The sequence below is a fragment of the Pararge aegeria genome, chromosome 3, assembly GCF_905163445.1.
Source record: "Pararge aegeria chromosome 3, ilParAegt1.1, whole genome shotgun sequence".
NCBI lineage: Eukaryota > Metazoa > Arthropoda > Insecta > Lepidoptera > Nymphalidae > Pararge > Pararge aegeria.
The window spans coordinates 3,767,398-3,791,774 of NC_053182.1; the positions used below are offsets into that span (position 1 = coordinate 3,767,398).

A 24,377-nucleotide genomic window follows, 5' to 3' on the forward strand; every position below is an offset into this window, starting at 1 on the left:
GTACGCATACTGCAGGTTTTATATGCTAAAGGAATCATCCTTGAAGCATAAAGTTGGCGTAGGAAACGAGTAAGGAAGATATCAGCCAAAACGTATAGTTTGGACATGCGCCAAAATACATTAAGTGCATATGTTATGCGGAAAAATCAATAGTCATGAGAAATTGATACTTTTACATACTCTGCAAAGCTCAAACAGTATACTGAGTGAAGCTACAAGAAAAGCAGAAGCATGACCGTCTGCCTTAGGGATGGAGATAACTACGATCGTCCAAAGTTATCGCAATAATTAATAGGTCAAGGGGTAAACTCAAGAATATGAGATGGCGTAGTGGTTTGACCGCCATGTTCTCAACTGAATCCATATAGAACTTCAACACATGCTCCTAAGTTATATGCGTTTTAATCAATAAAAATATCACTTGCTTTAATGGTGAAGAAAAGCATCGTGAAGAAACGTGCATGCCTGACTGAGAGTACTCCTTGATGCTCTCAAAGGCGTTTGGAGTTCACCAATACTGGGGCAGCGTGGTGGACTACGGCCTTAACCCCTTCTTATTGTAAGACGAGACCGTGGCCGTTACGTGGGACGGTGATGGGTTGATATGATAATTGTATCTGCCAACCGAGTTGAAACAAACTTAGTTATTAACGAAGGTTTCAGAATGCAAAATATGGATTTACCAGGATATTTGGTGGCAATTTTCCACAGTGGCTAGCTAAATTTAGTGGCAACTGAGATACAGATCTGATGTCACAACACGGAACATAATGTTTAAATATCCATAAAACTAATAGTCATTAGACTGAAGAAACTTCGCCGGAAAGTGTATGGTCAAATATCGCAGACTTTACGCACAACTGTTGGGCATAGCTTTCACAAATAATGATTTTGCGAAAGGTGTTATAATATTTACATTTTCTCTTATGGACATTAATTTTATCTACTTTAGTCAAATGAGTCAGCTACTTGGAGGTATTCATTAAAATGTCAATGTCAAGCCAACAAACTGAGCGGTCGTTAACGGCATTTGAGCGCGGTAGGTACCAGTAAGTTGGAGTAACGTTGCGTAAGAGGGGTTGCCATTATATTTATGTAGCAATTAACCTTGAGATTGCTTAAAGATGTTCTTCTCTAAACTGAATTCAGTGAATGAGTTCCGGCTTCAATATTTTGAATCTGTGCGGTAACAGAACTTCTAGACGTATAACTTGACATACTTTTTGAAAGCTTTGAATGATGGATCTAATCTAAATTGAACTTTTTTTTATTTAAACCTGTTCTGGTAGAATAAAAGATGATAATGTTTGTAATATTGGGTTATAATACAGGTATGTGGCAAACGTCAATAGTGTTATAAATATAAACTAAAAAAATGGTGGAAATGTTAGAAAAAATGTTAAGCAAAAGAACGCATTTATTGTAAGATGCGTTTAGGAAATAACAAATGTAAACAATTAAAAAATAAGTTAATTTTTTCGTGAATAAGAAAATTAACGGAAAGGTAGATCTCCTCCACCTATTTTCTTATGCTTGTATATACTCTTAATTACGCGTTTTATTTGGTAATGCAAAAACTTTGTATAAAAAAAAAAAGACGAAATAATTTGTGCAATACCAATTCGCAACAAAGCCATTAATCACTTAATCCGAAGATTCTAAGATCGGGCTAGATTTCTTAAATTAAAATAAGATCATTTTCAAAAAATTGTAAAGATTTATTTTAATTTTTTTATTTTTAAATTTTAATAAAGAACGAATGACGTAACGTAAGCGAAGTTTTAAAAGGTTAGATTAAATAGGTCCCTTCTTTGAGAGAAAAAAGTAGCGACTGAAAAATCTGTATAAAAACATAGAACTATACAGTGAATTAAGAACCTTTTCGGTAGTCGTTAAAAATACATTGCGCACGGGCTTTACAGCGCATTCGACGGGTCATAATTAACTTAATCACCGTAATTGATGTTCCATAAAATTTGAAGTTCAAATTCGAAATCAATGTCACTCGACTCCCAAGTTATAGGTAGTTACGTCATTGACGTTAACGTTTGTAATCGTTGACCGTCTCGTCCGGTTGTGTCCGCCTTGACTTGTCTTGCGTAACGCGTTGCCCTATGATGGAATCTATAACGATACAAGTTCACCCGTCCCGGCTTCGCATGGGTGGTCCGAAACGAAGCTTGCCTTTTAAAATCCGAGCTATTTTAAATGCTTTTGAAATTTCAGATGGCATTAAAAACAAAAAGTATTAAAAACGAGCTGCTAATTAAAGATTATAATGTAATAAGTTACATATACATATATGTGCCTTAGAGATTGGGCATTTTTATTTTATGCAGAAATATTATTGATATAGTATGATATAATTTGTTATAAAACTGTTACATTTATATATGTATAACACCAAAAAATATTACTTAAATAGGCTATATATTACTAGGTATATTAAATCTCTAAGTATATGATTATTTAGTTTATTAATAAGTATACAATAAACAATCATCAATATTTTCAATTTAAAATGTCTATGACATTTATATTTTGTAGTGTATCTTTTATTTTTAGGTTGTCTTTCCAGTATGTTCTGTATCATACAAACATAACCGCAGCCAATTCGGTGTGAGTAAAAGTGCACGCGAACTTTTACGGCGGCCATTACAAGTTCAAGCTAAAGAACTACGGTGTGAAGGAAACATCATCCTCACAAGTTTAAAATTCATTATTACTACAATCTTTTTTTGAATTGTTAATAGATTAAAAAGTAAGTCTTATTATATTATCTACTCGTACGCGCTAATTTGACGAAGGCTGGACAGGATTTAAATTAAAACATATGAAAAAAATAAAAGTTTTCAACAACGATCAAATCAGGAAACGATCTTTTGCTGAAACTCTCAATAAAATCGGTTGTTTAGATTTGATTAACAAATCTAGTGCTACGCCGAAGAAGCGTTGACAACTGAATAACTTAGTAGGTATATGTAATAATATATGTCATGTCTGTATTTTCTTTAATTACTAAGATTTTGGCTTATTTGTGCACTAACGAACGTCGGACATGACCATGACATAGAAAGATTTTATTGCGAAAGATTATAAAAACAGTGTTATCTTTAAACGCATGGATTACTATATTTGCACATTGATTCATTTTAATCAGCTAGAATTTGAGTAGTATCTGATTATGCACCATTTTTTATACTATTTAAATGCCAAAATATCAAAAACTCAATTTACATCATGTATTTTGCTTGTTTGTCACAAGTACCTACGAAATAATTTTCACCCACTTATCATAAAGGCGCTTGTACTTTGTCAAAAGAAATAGTGTTGCAGCGTAGATATTCCCGTTAAAACTCGGATGTTTCTGATTTAATACTTTCATCAATTCGCCAGAACTCTATGGCCTATATTTCCCCAGCTATCACCTATTAGTCTTGGTATATAATCGTGCATTTTACTGATGTTAAGCTTTTACTAAAATCCATACGTAACTAAGCTACTTTACATGAGGAGAATCTTAACTTTCTCATCAGATCCTGTAAACAAAATCCATTTTCTGTGCTTGCTTTCACGTATGCGGGAATATCTGATTGTATGGAAATAACATTTGCAGTCATGCTAATCTCTCACAAGCAAATGTCATTTCCATATACAATTTGACAGGTCGCTTAAGCCAACGCTGTCTTGTCTTGCTTTCCTTTAACACACTGCAGCAAAATGTTGCACATTACCTACAATGCCACAAACAAACGTCACTGTTCCTAGTATTTATTCAGAATCAGATAAACTCTCGTACAATATGCGCCCAACAGAACATTTCGCGTTTCATAAAATAAATTCCCAGGATGTTTCACGTAAACTTTAACTAGCGTCTCGTTTAAGTATACTAAGATTGCACTTGCTTAATATTTTGTTCCGCATTGCCGTACCCACAAATGTGTACACTTCAAATAGCGCTTAGAGTTTCTGGAATAGTCGTTTGTATTTGAAACAGAGTAATAACGATTTTATTATATTGATATGTCTATAATAATACAACACCTTACTATTTTCTGTAGCAGTCTCTTTAACGCCATTGATTACATTTCGATCGCTCAGCTCTATCGTGCTCCATGTTGTGATTGTTTCTATGTTTTCTGTACCTTTTTGTGGTATTTAATGAAAGGTTATAAATTCATTACACATTTATTCTCATCATTATCGTTCATTATTCTATAGCAGATGGAAGCTGTGAAAAAATATTTTCAACGAAATTGGCTTTGTAATTCGATGTTAATTCGTCAAACAGACTGAAGATTGCGAAGGGGAATACCATTTAGTTTAACGGAAACTAAGATAATGGCTGAATCATAATTATAAACAAAATATTAAAATACTTATTCCCAATGCAACATAAAATTAGTACGTAATGCTGGAAACTTACTTTTTACATCCTTTTCGGTGATACGTGTTTATTTGATCAAATAAGCACGAGTAAGTCTCTGGAAGGAACTACCCTGTGCAACACAGGTTTTCCTACCGCAGAAGGTAGAGTATTGAAATCTCTGTAACCAAATATTCTAAAGCTTGAATAAATGATTAATATTATTAATAATAATTTGCTTAGAAGTACGTGATGGTAATAAAAAAGTCCCGCAGTGATTGCACCGAAAAGTGAAAGTGTGTGGTGATATTATTATCAATTAATTATTTTAGAAGTGGTACTTCATATAGATTCATACTCCTTATTCCTGGTCCGAGATTCTAAACGTCTATGTTAAAGTCAGACGGCTTATTGCATACTCCGTTATAAATTCAAATTAATTCTAATACCGTAGCGTATTATCTATTCTGCGGCCATAGATATCTGTCAGAATAAGCATTGGTATCTGGTATCTTCTCAGCATCATTAATAATGGCAATTTCTTTTCGATCGGTCTAAACCTCAATTAGCTTAATTTTACTTGTGTTACTTTCCATTCAGTTGGAATCGAGAGGCTGGTAACGGTTCGTCGGTTTGTCTCTAAGATGAATCGCTGTCTTCTAGCGGGCCCTTAGGATAGCGAGCAATTCACGCAACTGTGCCCGTTATGTCTAGATGAATTTCTTTCGCATGCACTTTATTTCTATTGTTAAACAGGTCGATGTTTTACCAGTACAGGTTGATGTTATCAGTGCGTACCAGATTATTATAAATGTTGCTGACGAATGATTCGGCAAATCTGTTTCAAAAATTTAAATTACAGTTAACAAATAACCGGTTACAAACCGAAATGCTTTTGACGATTGAACAGAGGTACTCATAATATTTATTCTTCCGAATAGTGTGACATAATGTCGCGAATTCGGTGGCTCGCAAATCCTATTATTATATTAAATTTTCCTCAGCCTATTAGTCCTGGACATAGGTCGCCTCACTTATAGAAGAAAGGGATTTAGGGCTTAGACTTTCAGCGCTGCTCAAACAATCATCGGGAGCAATCGTGTAACATGCACTCTGAGGCACGGGGGTAAAACTAGGCCATTTCTTTATTTTCAGCTGGTATTGTGAATTTCTTGGACTTAAAAATTTAAATAGGCACAAGTTTTTGCCTGACCAGGAACACGCTAGCTATTAAAGAGACAGTAAACACTAATACAAACCTAGCTAAACTAATCTGGGTCTAAAAGTAAGTAAAATCTCTGATGTTGGTCGTTAAAAAGGCCGCAATTACGTTAAGAAATATCTAAATGAAATTAGTGTTAGGTTTGCGCAAAAGTACTAAACTAAATTAGTTAACGCCATTATTAGTCAGCTTTTAGTTAGTTAATTAAATTGTTCTTTGAGCATTTAGCTAAAAAATATTTGCGTGCAAATTAAATCATAAAGTATGATGGAGTATGATAGTTTGAAATTGAGATATCTCCGGAATTCTTATGTGTAACAGTGAGGATAAAAATTTAATTGTCTCCTAATTGAGATAATCATTCAATGTTACACTGCTTAAAATGCAAATATCTAATTTCTCGATAGCTCACATTTATCGCATTGCTGGCATATCTTGATATTAACTAGATATTGTTGCTGCTGTAATAAGTTGAGTGCGTTTCAATAATTCCGCCGTCAAGGTCTGACGGCACAGCGTAATTACTAAATACCAGCCGTGACGATTCACTGTCAATGTCACTATAAACAGCTGAAGATCGAGGCAAATCTTATACTTATTTATAAAACTGAAGAGTTTGACTGTTTACTTGATAATCACAGGAACTACTGGTCCGAGTTGAAAACTATTTCAGTGTTGGATAGCACATTTATCGGGGAAGGCTATAGGCTATATATCTTCACGCTGAGACTAATAGGAGCATAGCACCGATTAAGGACGTATCGAAATCGGGGTTTTTTTTTGAGAGCTTTCGCTGCGTGCGCTGCGTAAACGTTTAGTTTTGATAAAATCATGCAAGACAATGTTCCTTTTAAACTTAAAATATGTTATATGCATATGTCTATATGTTTTATATAAAAACAAAGTTCATAAATTTTCTCTCTTAGTGCCAACGCAGATGACAGACCAAAACAGTCCTACAAAGTGCAACCATGTGTCAATCAACCTGAGGCGTAGGTGTTAACAGTGGCGTGCACAGGGTTTTTGACCAGGGTATGAATAAAGCAGGTACATGGCATAAAATGGAAAAATTCCCCACCAATACCAGTAGGTACATACACAATAATTTAGGTATGCAGTGCTTTTGTGCATCTATGAAGTGCACATCACTGGGTGTTAAGACTCGTGTGCCTGTAATTACACCGGCAACCGCGCCCTTCAGACTAGAACACATTACACAACAATGCTGCTTGGGGGCAGTTATCACTAACAAGATCCTTTGCATAAAGCTCAGTAGACCAGGACGCGTTTGGAACCCTTGTAGTTTTAGTTTTAAGTTTACGAATATGGTTATCACCATCATATCCGTGTAATTCTCATGTAATTTACGCATCAAAAGTGCCACCTATGGGCCTACTTGAATAAAGATATTTTCGGCTTTGACTTTGACTTTGCTTCTACTACAGCCAAACTTTAAACTATGATTTATGAAAAAAAAAGTTAAGTCATTGTTACCAAAAACGACGTGTTTATAAAGCTAAATTATATTCACCGCAAGAAATTAATGAGGCCTAAATCTCAAATAACAAGTTGTCACATCTTGCGGTTGCATTCTACAAGCTAAGCAAATATGCCGACATCGTCTACTTAATTTTGTATGGCACCCACATAGATAATCCTCGCGTTCTTTATTTAGTCTTCAATTATGGTTTTTGTAAGTGCATTTGTGTTTGCAGTCGTATTCATTTTGCAAGTGTTAGAGAAGGAGGGAACTGCAATAGTTATGTATGCCACATTTCTTCGGCTCAAAATTGCAAATGATTTTCTGTCTTCAATGTGTTTTGCCGACGGATTTCTTTGATGAGTTTGGATGACAATGAAGTATGTTTATAGTGTCATTAAATTAATCAGCGTCCCTCCCGAAAGAGTTCTGAGGTAACAAACATTAAAAATAAAACTACAATCAAATTGGTGAAGTAAAGGTTACTTTACTTTTTGTAAGTCGGTTAAAAAATTGAAAAGACTACATGCTTATGACGGAAAGAATAGTTAACTCTCGTGATGTAATGGAATAAGGTAACACTGCAAAGCCTATTCTCATTTGTAGAGCTGTCATGAGCAGATATCACTATTATGACAAGAGTCTGATAATTGACGACCGACTGGCGCAATGGGCAGCTTTCTAAATCGCGGCCGTGGGTTCGATTCTCACAACCGGATAGTTTGTGTGATGAACATGATTTTTTTGCAGTGTCTGGGTGTTTATCTGTATATTATAAGTAATTCTGTGTATTATATTCATAGAAATATTCATCAGCTATCTTAGTACCCATAACACAAGCTACGCTTACTTTGCGGCTAGGAGGCGATGTTTGTATATTTATTTATTTATTTATATTGATCAGGGTGGGAGGTGTACACCGAGACTACCACTTGCCATATGCTTAAACAGTCGCAGTGAGATTGTTTGTTTTGTTGTCATCAACGCTTATTATCCTAAAGTGCTTTGATTTCTTCGGAACGTTTATGATTCCTTTAAGCCATCATGTTTTAGATGTTCCAATCTGAAGTGCATGAAAGGTATTCGACAAATATTAATGTTCCAAGTCAAGTAGGTGCTAATTAATTGTTTGCAATTTTCACTTTAGAACTTAATTCCTTTCTTTATTTCGATGTGGGTGTGAGATGACATGGACCAAACAACATTAACATAGTTGGCGAGAGGCCTGCAGTAAAACTCAAAACGTTTTCGAATAAAGTGAAGTCAATCCTACCTTGTAATAAATAAGGTTCAAAACAGTAAATTTCATTGCACAAAATACTTTGCTAAAACTGAAGAAGCCCCGCAGTAAATGGAGATATTTTACATCGCCTTAGAAATGTTAGTACTTGGTATTTTTTGTATGCCTTTATTGAAACTGAAATTTACTATGTTACTTGCTAAAAAAGAAAGTAAGTAGACGACGGTTTAAAAAAGTACAGAAAGGTGACAGAAAAGATCAGGTATATAAGCTGGCATTCTGGCGATACAGCTAGAAGGAAATCATGTTGTAAGAGGAAGCCAAATATGTTTTTAAAGGACAGAAGTAGAGGGAGACTAAACAAGATGCATGGACTGAGTAGAAGACATGCGTATGAGGAATAGTAAGTGGAAGTATTGTGTGTAGTATTACTTATACTACTCCGATCCCATGTAGTGCAGTTAGTATAAGGGCAAGTAGAAGAGGCAAACACGGTAAAAGATTGAAATTAAAGGAAAGAAGTTCCAGTAATTTATTTTCTGGAATCGTAAAAACTACTTGAATTTAACTGGAATGGAATTAATAAAGAGCCACATATTAAATAATTAATTCATGTTGGTGTAACAAAAGCAACAAATCCCATGGGAACTTTCGCAGGCAAGGGCGTTCCGCACCGTAAGCCGATAACACCCTGTCTGTTTATAACCATAGCTGAAGCACTGGTCTGTAAATTGTATTTTGTGGCCTGTGAACCATGATGGTAATCGGTTTGTTGTAACTGATATATCTTTAATGGAAAATATAGTATCTATAAATATTATCAAACTAATTACGACATTTTAGTGTATCTATAGTATCTTGTAAATAACTAACTCAAAGCAAATAGTTGTCTTTACCAAATTGACAATGACTTGTTTGCGTGATACACAATGAAGATACAATACGTGAACTTATTGTTTGGCAAATTAATGAAATGAAAACAGCAATTATAATGTCAGTTAATTTTAAATTTTGGACTAAAGTTCGTAAACACCTTTACCTGATGCTATTGATAAAAAAATAGTCAAATAATTGCGAAGGGTAAGTAAGCGCCGCAGTCATCGAAAATTAAATTATTATTTTTTACATAATTTTGTTCTTCTCATTAAAATGGTTTCAAATGACAATTTTAATCACTACATCACTAAAAAATATATGCATAATATCACGGTATTCACTGGTTCTTGAAAGAGAAATGTATATACGCAAATAGAAATAATGTAACAACTATCAATACTCAAATATGAGATATGGATAAGTCTGTCTTTCTACAATCATGTTGGTTCTCACAAAACTAAATCACAATTGGTTATTCAATTTCATGACATCATATTCTACCGCGACACTTCCAATACAGATCCAACAATAAATTAGTTAATGTTCCATCAACGACATCATCCGACGATCTCTTACTCACGTACCAGCTGTATTAGAACCTATTGGTTTGGCGCGGAGCGATGGCAAGAGACCTGATGGTATGACGCTCATACCTTGGAGGCTTGGAAGGTCACTTTTGTGGGATGCAACTTGTGTTGATAACCTAGCTGCATCACACATCCAGGGCACCTCGTCAATGGTAGGTGCGGCTGCTACCAATTCCGAGCAGGCCAAGAGGCGTAACTATGAAAACCTGGAAAGCAGCTTCATTTTTGTGCCTTTTGGAGTAGAGACTTTGGGACCTTGGGGTCCGGAGGCAAGAGCCCTTTTCAAAGAATTATAGAAAAGGGTTATCGAGTCTACCGGTGATCCTAGAGCGGGCAGTTAGTTACCTTGGCCAACGAATTAGTTTGGCCATCCAAAGGGGCAATGCTGCCAGCATCTTGGGAACTGTGCCTCGCTGCGGTGGTTTCGAGGACGTTTTAGATTTTATTTAGTTTTAAATAGTTTATTTTAGGTTATATATAAGATTATAATTACATAATATAAATAAATACGAAAGAAGTGTTAATGTTAAAATTAAAAATTAAATAATTAATTTGAAAACTAAGCACGGACGTAACTGACATACGTATTTCAAACTTAAAGGTGAGGCAAATTTAAAAATAAATCTTTCTCTGATACGAACACTTAAAGCAATTAGACTGTCTACCATGCAGATGTAAACAACTTTACACTTAATTAAAATAGAAGGAATCCCGACAGAGCTCGTGGCAAGACTGCAGAAGTATTTAGGACACCTTTCGTTAAATAACTGTTGTACGGAACTTGACAACTTGAGAGTTTCTTATTTTCTCTTCATTAAGATAATAATATAGGAAGTTAATCTTGCATCTTTAAATCTTTAACAAATCGGATCAACCTTTTTAACCGAGGAGAAGGTTGGTTCTTTAATCGAGGCGTATCCATTTTTTATTTAAAATATTACTCATAACTTCAAACTAGCGGCGCGGTCTATAAGTTTATATATATATATATATAAACTTATAAACTGCAGGGCTGTCTATAAGTTTGTCTCTGTTATTATGACATACGAATAGACCGATTTAAATTCGGTTCGCATTACGTGCGTATGTATATTATTATGTTTACTCCTGGACCGGATGATATATTACGCTTTGCGGATATGGGCCACAAGAGCGTGTCGTCGTTTTTAAGTTTAGTGTTTTTTTAATATGTAAAAATGAACGTGGCTATCGTTTTATTGTCTTGCAAGTCGCCAAAGCGACATTATTCCACGGTTCCGCTATAATAAATCGCTACGGTGCCCGGAATGCTCTTTTACAACCATGTCTTCTGACTCATTTTACTTGCAGCCTGAGCTTGCTTAATGCAAGCTCATGCAAGCTCATCTCAACTTTGACTTCATCGTTGCTTTCTATCAAGTGTTCAGAGTTCCATGATTTTATAGTCAAGCGCCAACCCCATACAAAAACATAGAAAAGAAAACATTCGTATGTATTTAAGTAGTACGAGTAGGTGGTTAAATATTTCATACACGTACCAAGTGCTTTGAATTAACTAAGTAATTTAAAGTAATATTAAAGTACTTGCCTACACAGTTATCGGTAAATATCAAGATTACAACAATTACTTATTTTGTAAAAAAGTAAACTTTCTCTATTCCCTTTGTTCAAGTCGGAAATCAAAGTTAACTCTACTTTACTTTATCTGTAATCTTAATGATTGCAATTGAAGACATCCGACGGATGAATGTGAGAAATTTTAATATAGTAAATTTTCACTTGCTCTGATGATGGCATCTGATTTTTAAAAGGATTCCTCGTGTACCATTATGTTTTCTTTAAATTAACGTGACTTATTTATTTGCCCAATATCACCTGGTGTGTAAAACATCAAATGCATAAATATATGAAGATTCTCTGCTTAGACATTTTCATCCTCAATGTACTCGTGAATGATTTTGGTGCAATATCCCCATCGTGTTCTTCGATACTGAAAGAATTTACGAAAGGTGACTTTGCGTCAGAATTAATAATCAAAATCTTAATACGACAGATTAAAAGGTATGCTCTCCTTTTTCTTTCCTTTCGTTGTAGATAAGGATGTCACTACTAAATTTAATACACCATCTGAAGGTTTTGGATACGAATAAGATTGATTAATAACATCGTGGAAGTTAAGTGGAGGTCGTAAGTTCTATAAACCTCTCTCGACGGCGTGTTTCATAAAAGCAGTTGGTAAAGTTTTTTATTCTGATTTATTCTTATTTAGACACGTTATTTCAAAAAGCAGCTTTGTTCCTACCATGCCTTATACCTTGTGTTGTACCTTTTCATCTGAGTCTGATGGTGACGGATATTAGCTGATACGTTTAGCATTCTGGGTTACGCATTCTTATGTCGGCTTTTATGCGCTGGCACTTATTCGGTTACGACTTGACTAGTCACTAGAGGCTCATTCAGAGTTACCATTCAGTGTAATCATCGTGTGATCGAAGTGAGGCTTAATTTCGAAACTAAATTACATGCCATTTTTTTCATTCACGATCCATTGTTCGTACACTGGCAGTAACAGAATGTTTGAACTTATCGCATCTCAAATTATGCCCGCCATATACCATTTCAGCGTAATGGGCGAAATTGTTCAAGAGTACCCTTGTCTATTAGACATGATTTACAATGATCTTACTTTCTAAGCTTGTGTTTATTTGGCAATGATATTAATGGTTTTGGCAAAGCAAGATGGTTCTGATAAGTACGTTTTGGGATAGAAGAGAAACTATAAAATGATTTTACAGTCTAGTTCTTATTTATGAAACATGATTTAAAAGAATAATAAACTGTTTGTTTTACATCCAATGTCACCTGATTAAATTTCGGCGACACTGTTTTTAAATAATGCAATGATTGTCATACATTTCATGTTATTCGACTTGATTTCGTTTACGATGTACATTTGTTTCTCTGGTGATTGAATTACATCATTTTCGGCAAAGGTAAAAGTTAGAGTTTGATATCTTCCAGTTATGCAATCTTATAGGCAAGTACGTTTGAGATAATGCTACACTTATTTTCACATTACTTGTGTCTAAATTAAATTAGTTAAGTGTCAGTTCCGTGTTAAGATAGTTCTATAAAATGGACAGTAAGCACGGCAGCAAATCTACGATCACGAACTCTTGACCTGACAAAATATCATTATGATACTTTCTAGATGTTTATTACTAGTTATTTAGCGGTTTCTCAATGTAATGTTCTGTTTGATGTTTGTTGTGATAGTTTTTCGAGTCTCGCTTTCACAAGTCCTTTTTGGTACCAATACTGATTTCGATTTCGTCCGAGCGCCGCAGGCTTAGGTCATAGTTCAAGCTGTTTCGTTTACTTTATCTAGCTTTATGGTGATGTCACTCGCTTACCGATAGAGTAGTCGTGCCGGAAATTACGGGTTCTGTGTTGTGATTTGTGTAAAGTTGTTTATCTGTGACCTTGATTTTTTTTAATCTGTTGAAGTGATTTTTTTTTTGGTTGAAAGATTAACGCCATTAACGTCAAATGACTATGACCTAGTCTGTCGTCGTAAAAATTGAGAGTGGTATTTGAATAGTGAATATGAAAGTAAAAGTTCGAACTCAAATAATATACGACGTAATTAGTTTTTAATTGAACTTTTTTGTTATTTTAGCCATTATGTGCATCTGCAGCAGGTATACTGTCGATGCTTTGCCTACTTTTGCCACTTGGTATAATAGAAATTTCGTTTCATACTACCTTGGTTTAAGTGTTAGTAACTATTTGACTAAGAAAATACACTTTGTCCTACAAAGGTGTGTTGTTGACTTGTATTAGTAAATTGGAAGGAAGATAGATGGAAATAAAAAAAAATTTTATTGTTACACATTTAATTCATGATATTTTAGTCACATTTTGAAGTAAATAAGTGCAATACCGCTGGCTTTTGGAGCATTGCTGTAAGTTGAAAGCAAAGCGTTGGGTTCTTACAAACCTTTTAATAATATTAATGTCATGATTATAATATTATTTCTGTATCATCTTGTAATAAAATACATACAACTTATATTTATAAGTTAAGTTTATCACAATAGTGTCAATGTCGTGTATTATCGCGTGAAAGTGTAATGGTTATAAATAAAACTACTTGATAAGTGTTTCTGGAAATTTATCATTGAACTCCGCGCTAACACTATCAGTTCGGAGGCAGCCATTTTTAATTTTGATTTATTCTCGATACTGTGTGTTGATGGCAACCGTGTGGTGACGGCAGATCAAAAGACAATTTTCACCCTCCCATTTTTTCCCTCCTCTTCACGCGGGAGTTGTAAGACGCGTCTAAGGAAATTTACTAGATAGCGTATTTTGCTCTACTACTGCGATCACCAATCTGCCTGCCCAGCGTGGTGATTAAGGGCTAGTCCTTCCTTTGAGAGGGTCTTTTAGTCCAGCAGTTGACTGTTCTAGGATATTGATTGTTTTGATAACTGTAACTCAACGGATGAACCTCTAATGTCGTATAGCATGTATGGTTGAATTAATGTATGTAATTGAAAACTTTGATGATATTAATGTCATGAAACTAAAGTCTGCGTATAAAGAAAATAAATTTATTCGCAAGTCATGATTTCTATTGAATCCCTACTAATATTTTAAATGTCAATGTAATTTTGTTTGTTACGCTTTCACGCCAAAACTACTGAACCGATCTTCATGAAACTTTTTATACATAGTGTTGGAGGTATTAGAAATAATATATGTAGTATACTTTTCAATGAAAAAAAAATTACGTGAGATAAAAAAATGTTTATGAAAAAATCTCATAGTAGCAGGACGCTGCCGACCAAAATTACGCGGGCGAAGCCGCAGCGCACATCTAGTGCTGTATAAGTCTTGATATATGGAGAAGTCTCTAATAAATAAGACAATTATTGTCTCGGTAATGCGTCGTGTTTACTGAGACAGTATTTATTGAGTAATCTCTGTTCCTGGTGTATCTTATCAGTGGTTATGTGACTCGACACTCTTCGTCATAGTGCAATGTAAGTGATCGTTGTGTGAATTTGTTTTAAGTGCATTGAGAGCTCTAGGACTTAGTTTTGTTTTAGTTTATTATTATAGGTATTATGGGGGATTAATATTATCAGACCTGTCTAGCATTGTTTATGGAATGTTTAATTATTGTCAATGGGAAACAGTCATAGATTTTCACTATTAATAATTTAATTTATTTTAATTTAGATTTTTAATTAATTATTGCTTTTATTTTTTTTATCTGAGTGTCTTTTATATTTATTTTATGGTAATCGACAATTTTTCGTTTTTACTAATTTAGTGTGGAGCCTAATTTTTTTAATCATTGATTAAATGTTTTTTTTTCCACATTACTTAAATGAGTACAGTATGGAGGCTACGTAGGCTACGTGCTTGAGATAGGGTAAAAACCCTTTCACCTCGCCAAGACAATAAAGTAAAAAAAATAAAAATTAAGTAGAGTAGTAAGTTTGAGAGGTTGTGTGCATGTAGGTGTGTGTGTTTGTTTGTTTGTACCAATTCCCTAAAATAGTACCGAAACGAATTTTATGCTTTAAAATTAAAGGTAACTTAAATTAGTATTATTTTAAATGAATGATTATAATATTGAAACAAAATATCTACAACATTAAAATATTATTCGTTTAAGTAAAGGCCTCAGATTTCGTCAGGCATGGTATAGTATATTCTAAGTATTTTTATTGGTGAAATGTTGTTAGTCAACAGCGAGTTAGTAAATTTTCCGCCTCGTTACGACCCGCAGGCCTCGGTGCGCACACGATCGCCCTGGGCGCGAGTCTTTCGTGACTTATCCGCAACCACTGTAGCTCTTGTTACATAGCGGTCGCGGTCAGCGATTGTAAATTATAATAAGTACTATGCTCTTTTCCTCTCCACTGCGTTTTATTGCAAAACCATCAGTTATTTAAGCGAGATCTGCACCACGGCGCGGCGCGTTTTGTGCATCCAGGGGGGGCAGGGGAGGGTAGCTGCCCCCCTGGTAGTCTCGCAGAAAATGTACGGTGGTGGCTAAGATAAAGACAGACTGACAAAAATTTGAAGGGTGCGGTTGCCGGTGTTAAGCCTCATTTGCCAAATATCTTACAATAAATTTTAAAATAAATTTAAAAAGCGATTAAATTTATTTCAAATATATAAATTTTCAAATAATTACAGATTTTTTTAAATTTTTATCTTCACTACAAGTTAGCCCTTGACTGTCATCTCACCTGGTGGTAAGTGATGATGCATTCTAAGTTGGTAGCGGGCTAACCTTTTAGGGAGTAGGGCAGTTAAATTTAACCCATACCCCTTATCCTATAAATCTACGCGACATCGTACCGAAACGCTAAATCTCTTAGCGGCACGTCTTTGTCGGTAGGGTAGTAACTAGCCCCGATGGAAGCCTCCCATCAGACGAAATATATATAATATATAAAGAAATATACTACGACAATACAAAACTCCATGTAGCCCCAAAGTAAGCGTAGCTTGTGTTATCGGCACTAAGATGACTGATGAATACTTTTATGAATAATATACATAAATACTAAGAATATACATATAAACACCCAGACACGTTAAAGCATTAATGCTCATCACACAAACATTTTCCAGTACCTAGTGGGAATCGAACCCACGGCCTTGGACCCAGAAAGCAGGGTCGCTGCAAACTGTGCCAATCGGCCGTCAGAAATACATTATGTATCCAATTTTTTGAAGCATGCACATAATCAATGTTAAGTTTAGTATCAACATCACTGTTATTAAGTCTTATAATTACATGTCACCTAAGTACCTATCTACTTATGATAAATTGTTTATTTCCTCTAGAAAAAGGAGAAAATACGTGGCAAGGGCAATTTCAGAGGCGCGAGCTGCTTTCCTCGAGATATCGTAGAAAGCCTCAGGCGGCCTATATACCACCGCTCTGCAACATTACAATTAACTTTCAAAGCTTCTGCTGCCACCGCAGATTGATGACTGTTCCGTATATCTACTGTACAATTTACTCGTTTACACCACGTGTTATGGGAGTGTGAGTTGTACGAGGATATCAGATGTGTGATGTTGGATGGGATCGTTCGGGAGGAGGTGGGACCAGTCTTCTACCGGGACCTCGTTAGTGCGGCGGGCAACTTCGGCAGGCTGCGGGAATTCGCGCACAAATGGCACAAGAGGCGGAGCAGCATGGAGCGCTGAAATTGGGTTGCGCTAATCGGACAGCGTCGATCCGCGGCGGAGCGCGGTAAGTCCGTAACAGTATTGTCCAGCCCCAGAATGGGGAGAATGGCAAATGGGGACAAGGACTAGAGAAAAGAACTTGTAGGGAGTCAAGCAGGTGACCCGGGAACACGCCACGAGCAAGTACCGGGCACCCTCCCGCAGTTTCGGCCCATATAACCGCGAGGTTGGTGGGGCCATGGGAGGTGGTGGGTTGTACAATTTACTCCTTACTTCGACGTACTACCAGCTACTAAAGGTTTAGGGTTTCTTGTCTGGTTCTACCAACCTACCGACACGGACGTGCCGCTAAGCGATGCAGCGTCGCGCGATGTCGCTTTTTTTTTGCTTGACGACAATCGTGCCCGTAAGAAAGCAATGATGAGGTCTAGGATGGAGCACGCCTGCCTAGAAAAAGCCTATTCACTCTTGCCTTTAAGGTACTCAAATTACACGTGGCAGGAAACACAGTTGCCGGGAGGGCGTTCCACATCTTAGCGGTACGTATCAGAAACGTGAATTGAAAACGTTTCGTGCGTGACGATGGAATATCAACTGCATTAGGATGCCACCGCTCACGGTGTGTCGCTGATCTGTGGTAGAACGGGGATGTAGGAACAAGATTGTGAAGTTCTTGAGCACACTCACCGAGCGTAGAAACTGATGAAGGGTCTAATATTTATATATATATAGCGATGTTTTCCTACACCGTTGAAGCAAGTGATATTTTAATTGCTTAAAAACGCACATAAATTTAAAAAAGTAGAGGCGCGTGCTGGGTTTCGAACCCTCAAAAGTGAAGTCGAAGTCTTACCTGCTGGGCTCACCGCTTGTTTATAAAATATGATAATAGAAAAAATACCCCTAGCGGCTTAGTAGGTACAGATAAACACCCACTGAAAAACAATTCACGTACATCACACAAAACCGGCTGCCTCTTTTCGACGATGGTTAAAAACAAATGTCCATTGTTTAGATTTATTTTCAAATACTCTTTATATCTTATCTACTTGTAATTAGACGATAAATACGTTTGTATCGGCCACCATTATAATTATATCTGTTTATAATGATGTAAAACGAGTAAAAGAGCGGGGAAATGTATTATTTTTACACCACTTAGCAGATTTTATCTTTATCTTTAAGCGATAAATTTAATTACTTACGCGACAATTACAATTTGGAGAAAGGTGGAAACATTTTGCTAACGACTATCGCCAAGTAATATAAATTGGAAGTTTTTAACCGTTATTGATCGTATCAGGTGGGTGTTATTTTCTTTAAGAAAACATCTTTGATGACTCTTGAAATGTCACTAGGTACTTTATAGCTATTAGTATAATTTCAGCGATTTAGAAGTGTAGCCTACCAACTAGCAATGGAGCAGCGTGGTGGGTTTACGCCCTAAAATCATCTCTCTTATTAGATAACGAGTCCTGATGATGTACTCAGCAGAGACATTCATGATAATCATCATATCAACTTATTACCAGCCCACTGCAGAGCACGGGTCTCCTCCCACAATGAGAAGGGGTTAAGGCCGTAGTCCACCACGCTGGCCCAGAGCGTAATGGTGGACTTCACACATCTTTGAGAATATTATGGAGAACTCTCAGGCATGCAGGTTTCCTCGCGATGTTTTCCTTCACCGTTGCAGCAAGTGATATTTTAATTGCTTGAAAGACAGAAAGTTTAAAGGGCTGATAATGGTGATGGAGTAGTTAAGCATAATCATCATATTTTCTATTTCAGTTCACCTAAGTAATGAACTGGTCTCTGACCCCTGTCAAGAGTTAAGAGCTAGTACAAAATAATTGATATACGATGAAAAATAAGCTTAATTTGCTACGCGAAAAGTAGGAGAATCTTTATGGTGTAATTTATAATTTGTTTAATCTTCATATTCCACACCAAACAGATTTTCGGCAATGTATCCTCAACGCACGTTTTGCTCGGAAACCAGAGCATACACAGGAGATGTTGACTATACTATGAATAATTGTTAAGTGAGTTAACAATTGTTCAGAATATATCGTTGAATTTTCGCAAAGTATCTTAAATAACTAATGACGAATAAAAAAAATAAAAATATTTTGGGCACCGACAGGATTCAAAAAAATTCAAAATTCAAAATTCATTTATTTCAAGTAGGCCCAATAGAAGCACTTTTGAAACGTCAAGTCTGTCCGTTTGTAGTGACTCTACCACCGGTTTGGAAGGCAGATTCTACCGAGAAGCCGGCAAGAAACTCAGCAGTTGCTCTTTTCCAACATCAACAATTTACATTTTACATTTTAACATTCATTTATCTATCTTGTGAGAGCAGAAAGAGGAGCCGGAGCAAACAACCTTGTCATTAAGAATTTCATCAATTTTGTAGTAGATTACAAAAGCAAAGACAGGACACGCTATTTTACCCTACCTTCCCTAAAACTTACTATCTATCACTCCACGCTACCAGAGCTCGCAATAAAAGTGCATCGGTAAACAAACAGATACCAAGTACCAGCCTGTAGTTAGGAAATAAGCGGTATCTACACCCGTGCCCCGAAGAGCACGTGTTCCAAAACCCTCCTATGACGAGGTCCCGGCAGTGGTACGTTAACAAGCCGATGATGGTACAGAAGTAGAGTTTAGACCAAAATCAATTAATTGATGGCAAGGTCGCCCCAGCCTTGCTAGCCCTCACAACAAACGAGCGTGTAACGCTTATCTTATCAACCTCATCATCGACCGAATGGGGACGAATGATGCAACAAGATCGCCGACATTGTTTTCACCGTTAAAGTTAACGTTACCAAAGTACCTACGTCTGTTTTGAAGCACCTTAGTGCGTTTAAAAAATGTTTTTAATTGGGTACATTTTCCGTTAAGTTCCTCAAAAAGCTTGCTTATTCCGGTCCATATTTGGAAACAGTCTTAGGGAACATTCTCCAGAGAAGGTTTTTGTTTTACTTTTGTGAGCGTTGACAGAGTTGAATCACCGCTTGCGTTCGATCTTACATTTAACAGCACGGCGGCGGAGGGCAGTATTGAAGTTTAAGAAACAAAATCATAGTAACGCTTTCCTTCCCTAAAAAAAGTTCTTTTACATTTAAGAACCGTATCAGAAAACCAACTACATATTTTGACCGGTTAATAAGAGTTTTCCTCAACTTAGCGTTCAAGTTAGTCAAATGAAGTACATATTCTACTATTCTTTACAATGACCGTGTGTAGAAGAAATCGGTTAAAGAGCGGTTTGTTATTCGTAGCGTAGCGTATCAACTAAATATTTTTTTAAGTAAATTTTAAATGACGAAACTCATTTAATTTGAATAAATATAGGTAATTTCAAAACCCGTTGTAGCTCTGTAAGGCTCTTTGAAACTGTACAGTAATGTTTCCGAATTCCGCTGTTACACTGGCAAAATGTTTTGGTTTTGAAGCTAGACGAAGTTGTGGGTAGGTGTTTGGTAAAATGCAAAACAAACATACACGGGAGTTTAACAGGGGCATTGTTTCCAATATCGTCGTGTTTCTGAAGTTCACGTGACCCCATCGCACAACATGTAAACAACTGCTAGGAGAAGCAAAATATCAAAGAATAATTAGAAGGGGAATTCAATTGCATACAGTTATAGAATACGTCTATCTTTTGTAATAAGGATGGATCGATTTCGAAGCTAATGTATGCTAAAACTACAGTTGTTTAGTGATGTGAACTGTTTTATGTGTTCTTTATGAACCAAAGCTTCTTAGCAAGTTCGCGTTTTTATACTGGAATATCGATTTAATATTTGGAAGTGAAACTTCTTTAGAATCGTTGTGATTTCAAACTTGATGAAACGAAAAAATTAGTCCATAGAGACAAAAACACATAAATGTAATAAAATCTTTTGGGAAACAAATTACACATAAAGACAAGCATTTTTGCGATGTGCTTTCTCTTCTTGTTAGTAGTAAGAGGTGAAATATTGTGTAAAAAATTTCAAACCAAGGCTGCATCTACTTGCGGGGTTGCCCATGCATATATCAAGAATAGAAAAAGTATAATTAAACCATATACGAGTATAAACTATTACATACTTCCATACTATTATAATGCGAAAGTTTGTCCTTACTTTACGCCCTAACTAAGCCAATCGACTTGATTTATTGGTTAGATTTAATTAGGACGGAGAGTAACATAGTACTTTTTATACCAGAAAACACACGGTTCTTATGGGATTTGTAAAGAAGTGTAATAAACGCGGGAAAAGAACTCGGCCAACGACTAGTAAACAGTATAATTTTTATACTGGAATATCGATTTAATATTTGGAAGTGAAACTTCTTTAGAATCGTTGTGATTTCAAACTTGATGAAACGAAAAAATTAGTCCATAGAGACAAAAACACATAAATGTATAGGATTCAGCCGGATTTTTTTTTATACGATACTTATTTATGCCCCGATGCTGTGGTCTATCTTTCGAGTAATAACACCTCACTGGTCAAACTGTTGACGTCCACCTCTTATCGTGTAGTAAATTTTAGTTTTTAGCCGTAATAAACCGGCGGCCCTACCGAGTCATACTAATACATATCTACATACTAAGATTTGTTAATTAGAGATTGCAAAGTACACATAAACAGTGATACGATATGGGCCGCCTAATTTAGGGTTACCAATTATTGCACTACAAAAGAAAAACACCTTCCTAGTTAAATTTTATTTAAAAAATTTAAACTTCTAACCAGGTAAAAAGTGCTATATGTAAAATTGCCGGATACAATAGACATAAAGATATATTTTCAAAATAAGTGATTCTCAATTTTAACTTTGCCTATTTCAAAATATGTGCATGCAGAACATTTTTAAATATACTAATATATCTTGTGTTCACATTTAAAATAAGTTCTCATACTAAAATAAATAAATATACTACGACAATACACACATCGCCATCCAGCCCCAAAGTAAGAAAGTAGTAAGTTCATCACAAAAACATTTTCCAGTTGTGGGAATCGAACCCACGGCCGATTGGACTCAGAAAGCCACTGCGCCAATCGGCCGTCTTGATTGAAAATGAATTTGAATTAGAATTTGTGAAATGATTGTATGACCGAGAATATAAACTTGCTTTATTAGAATATAGTATTATTATACTAGACCGATTTTTGCGAAGTTTCCGGACCGACTATTTTTTATTAGGTAGTAGTGGCTTAAAAAAGGTCCTATTACGTTTACTTTAATAATAGTAATTTTATGTATTCAATGGCAAAGTTAAAGCCTGTCCAGAAGAATAATAAACCTAGCTATATTAATATCCTGCAAAATAAAAGTGAAATGGTTTACAATGTATTAATTAAGGTGGCAATAAAACATATCTTGTCTATTCAAACTGTTGAGTCAAATTGCTTCCGTTAATCGCTTGCATCTCGCTGACAGCCCTACACACGATAAGATACCGCCAAGGTAAATGCATTGAGTTGTTTAAAATGGTCTGTAGATAACACGCGTTTACTCTAGACGTGAAGGTATACTTTACGAGATGAGTGTGTTGAGAAATATCTAATTGAATGTAATTGTTTGCAATTCAATAATTTTTAATCTTGCTTTGACGGTAACATTTAGATATAGATCTTTATCATCATCCTTACCAATGTCCCACTGCTGGGTAAAGTTTTTATTCCAAACCATATTTAATAATTCTTTATTCATGTAGACCTATCACAGGCACTAATTAAGTGCTTTCGACTATACATACGATATGTTTACATAATTGTGAGTTAATTGTAATAACTATGGTCTTTAACTTAAAGCTAGGTAGGTTCCAAATACGCTCTGGTCTAAAAGCCCACGACAAACTTAGCCAGGTTATTTTTTTTTTGTTATCACCATCTGACAGTCAATTAATATTAAGCAATGAAGTAAGAGCAATTCATACCCAAGCTTTTTTATCGTTTAAGTAATCCTTAATATTATAATATGGTTATTTGATAAGCTTACGTTTTATATCAACTTTGAACTTATTGAGAAATATCTCGAAGATTTTATTCGGTAATCTATATATATATAATGAAAATGGTCTTCGTTTGAGGCTCAATCACGCCTAAACCACTGATCGTATCGACATGAAACTACCACCATTCGATGCGAAATTTTTCCTAGATGGTTTATGGCTACATGGCTTTGAATTCCAACATTCCTTCATTTTTTTATTGCTGTTTTACTTTTATGAACATTTATCCCGCTAATAAAAACAAAAGATAAGCATTTTCTCTTGATTCTTTTGTTTTTATGGATTTCAACAGAGTGTATTAAACGGATTATGGTTTTTTACATTCAGCTAAGAATCTACTCACGGTAGTGGAGAACGGCTGGACCAATTGGGGTTTTTTTTTTATCTTCAGAATTGTCAGGAGAAAGTTTTGTATGTAAGAAAATTTTAAAAAAGCCCGATAAAAAGTTAAAAATTTCGATGATAATCGAAGAATTCCCATCTATATAGTCACTCACCACGAAATCTCGGGAACCATAAGTCTTAGAAACGTGAAACTTGGTAGGAATATTACTTTTGCTATGTAGAGGTCAGCTATGAATAGATTTTAAGAAATTCATTCCCCAAAGGGGATTGCGGGGGCGTTAACAATGAACAATTCCCGTTTTTAAACTATAGCTCCTATAGACTTCAAATTTGGTAGGAATCTTCTGTAAGAGGTGTAGAAATAGGCTATGAACGAATTTTACGATAGCTCACCCCACAGGGGGTTGCGGGGGTGGGTATTAACAATTAATATTTTTAATTTTCCTACAAGCTCCAAATTTTGTAGGAATTTTCTATAAGTGATGTAAAAATGATTTATGAACAAATTTTACGATATCCCACCCCAAAGCAGATTGCGGGGGCGTTAACAATGAAAATTTTCAATTTCCAAGCGATAGCTCCTATAGACTCCAAATTTAGTGAGAGTATTCTATATGTAATATAAAAATGATCTTCGAGCGGATTTTACAATGAATCACCTCCAATAAAATTTCGATTTCAAAATATAGCTTCTAAAAATTCTAAATATGGTAGGAATCTTTTATTTGTTATATTCTTAAAAGAGAAAGGCCAATTCCGATATGCATTTCTTATCTTTGAATTTAAATAGATAAAATAATAACTAATTTTTATTTATAAAAACTGCATAAGCCAGCATGTGGTTGCAATCACATGAAGTGAAGAAATGAAAATTTTCTTTATTGAACTTACACTTAACAGAATGAAATTATGAACAGTAAACAATTTTCAATTTTCTTTCTGCAACTTCTTAAGGAATCAGGATAAAAGATAGCCTATGTTCTTTTCCAAATGTTGGAACGACCTACCTCTGCCTATGAATAAATGATTCTTG

At 35.4% G+C, this 24,377-nt stretch overlaps 1 protein-coding gene across 2 annotated transcripts in view; it reads left to right on the forward strand.

The window, feature by feature from the left end:
- The window catches only part of LOC120636568 (protein spire), a 223,195-nt gene that overhangs the window by 29,693 nt on the left and 169,125 nt on the right, over positions 1-24,377 (forward strand). The window lies entirely within an intron of this gene.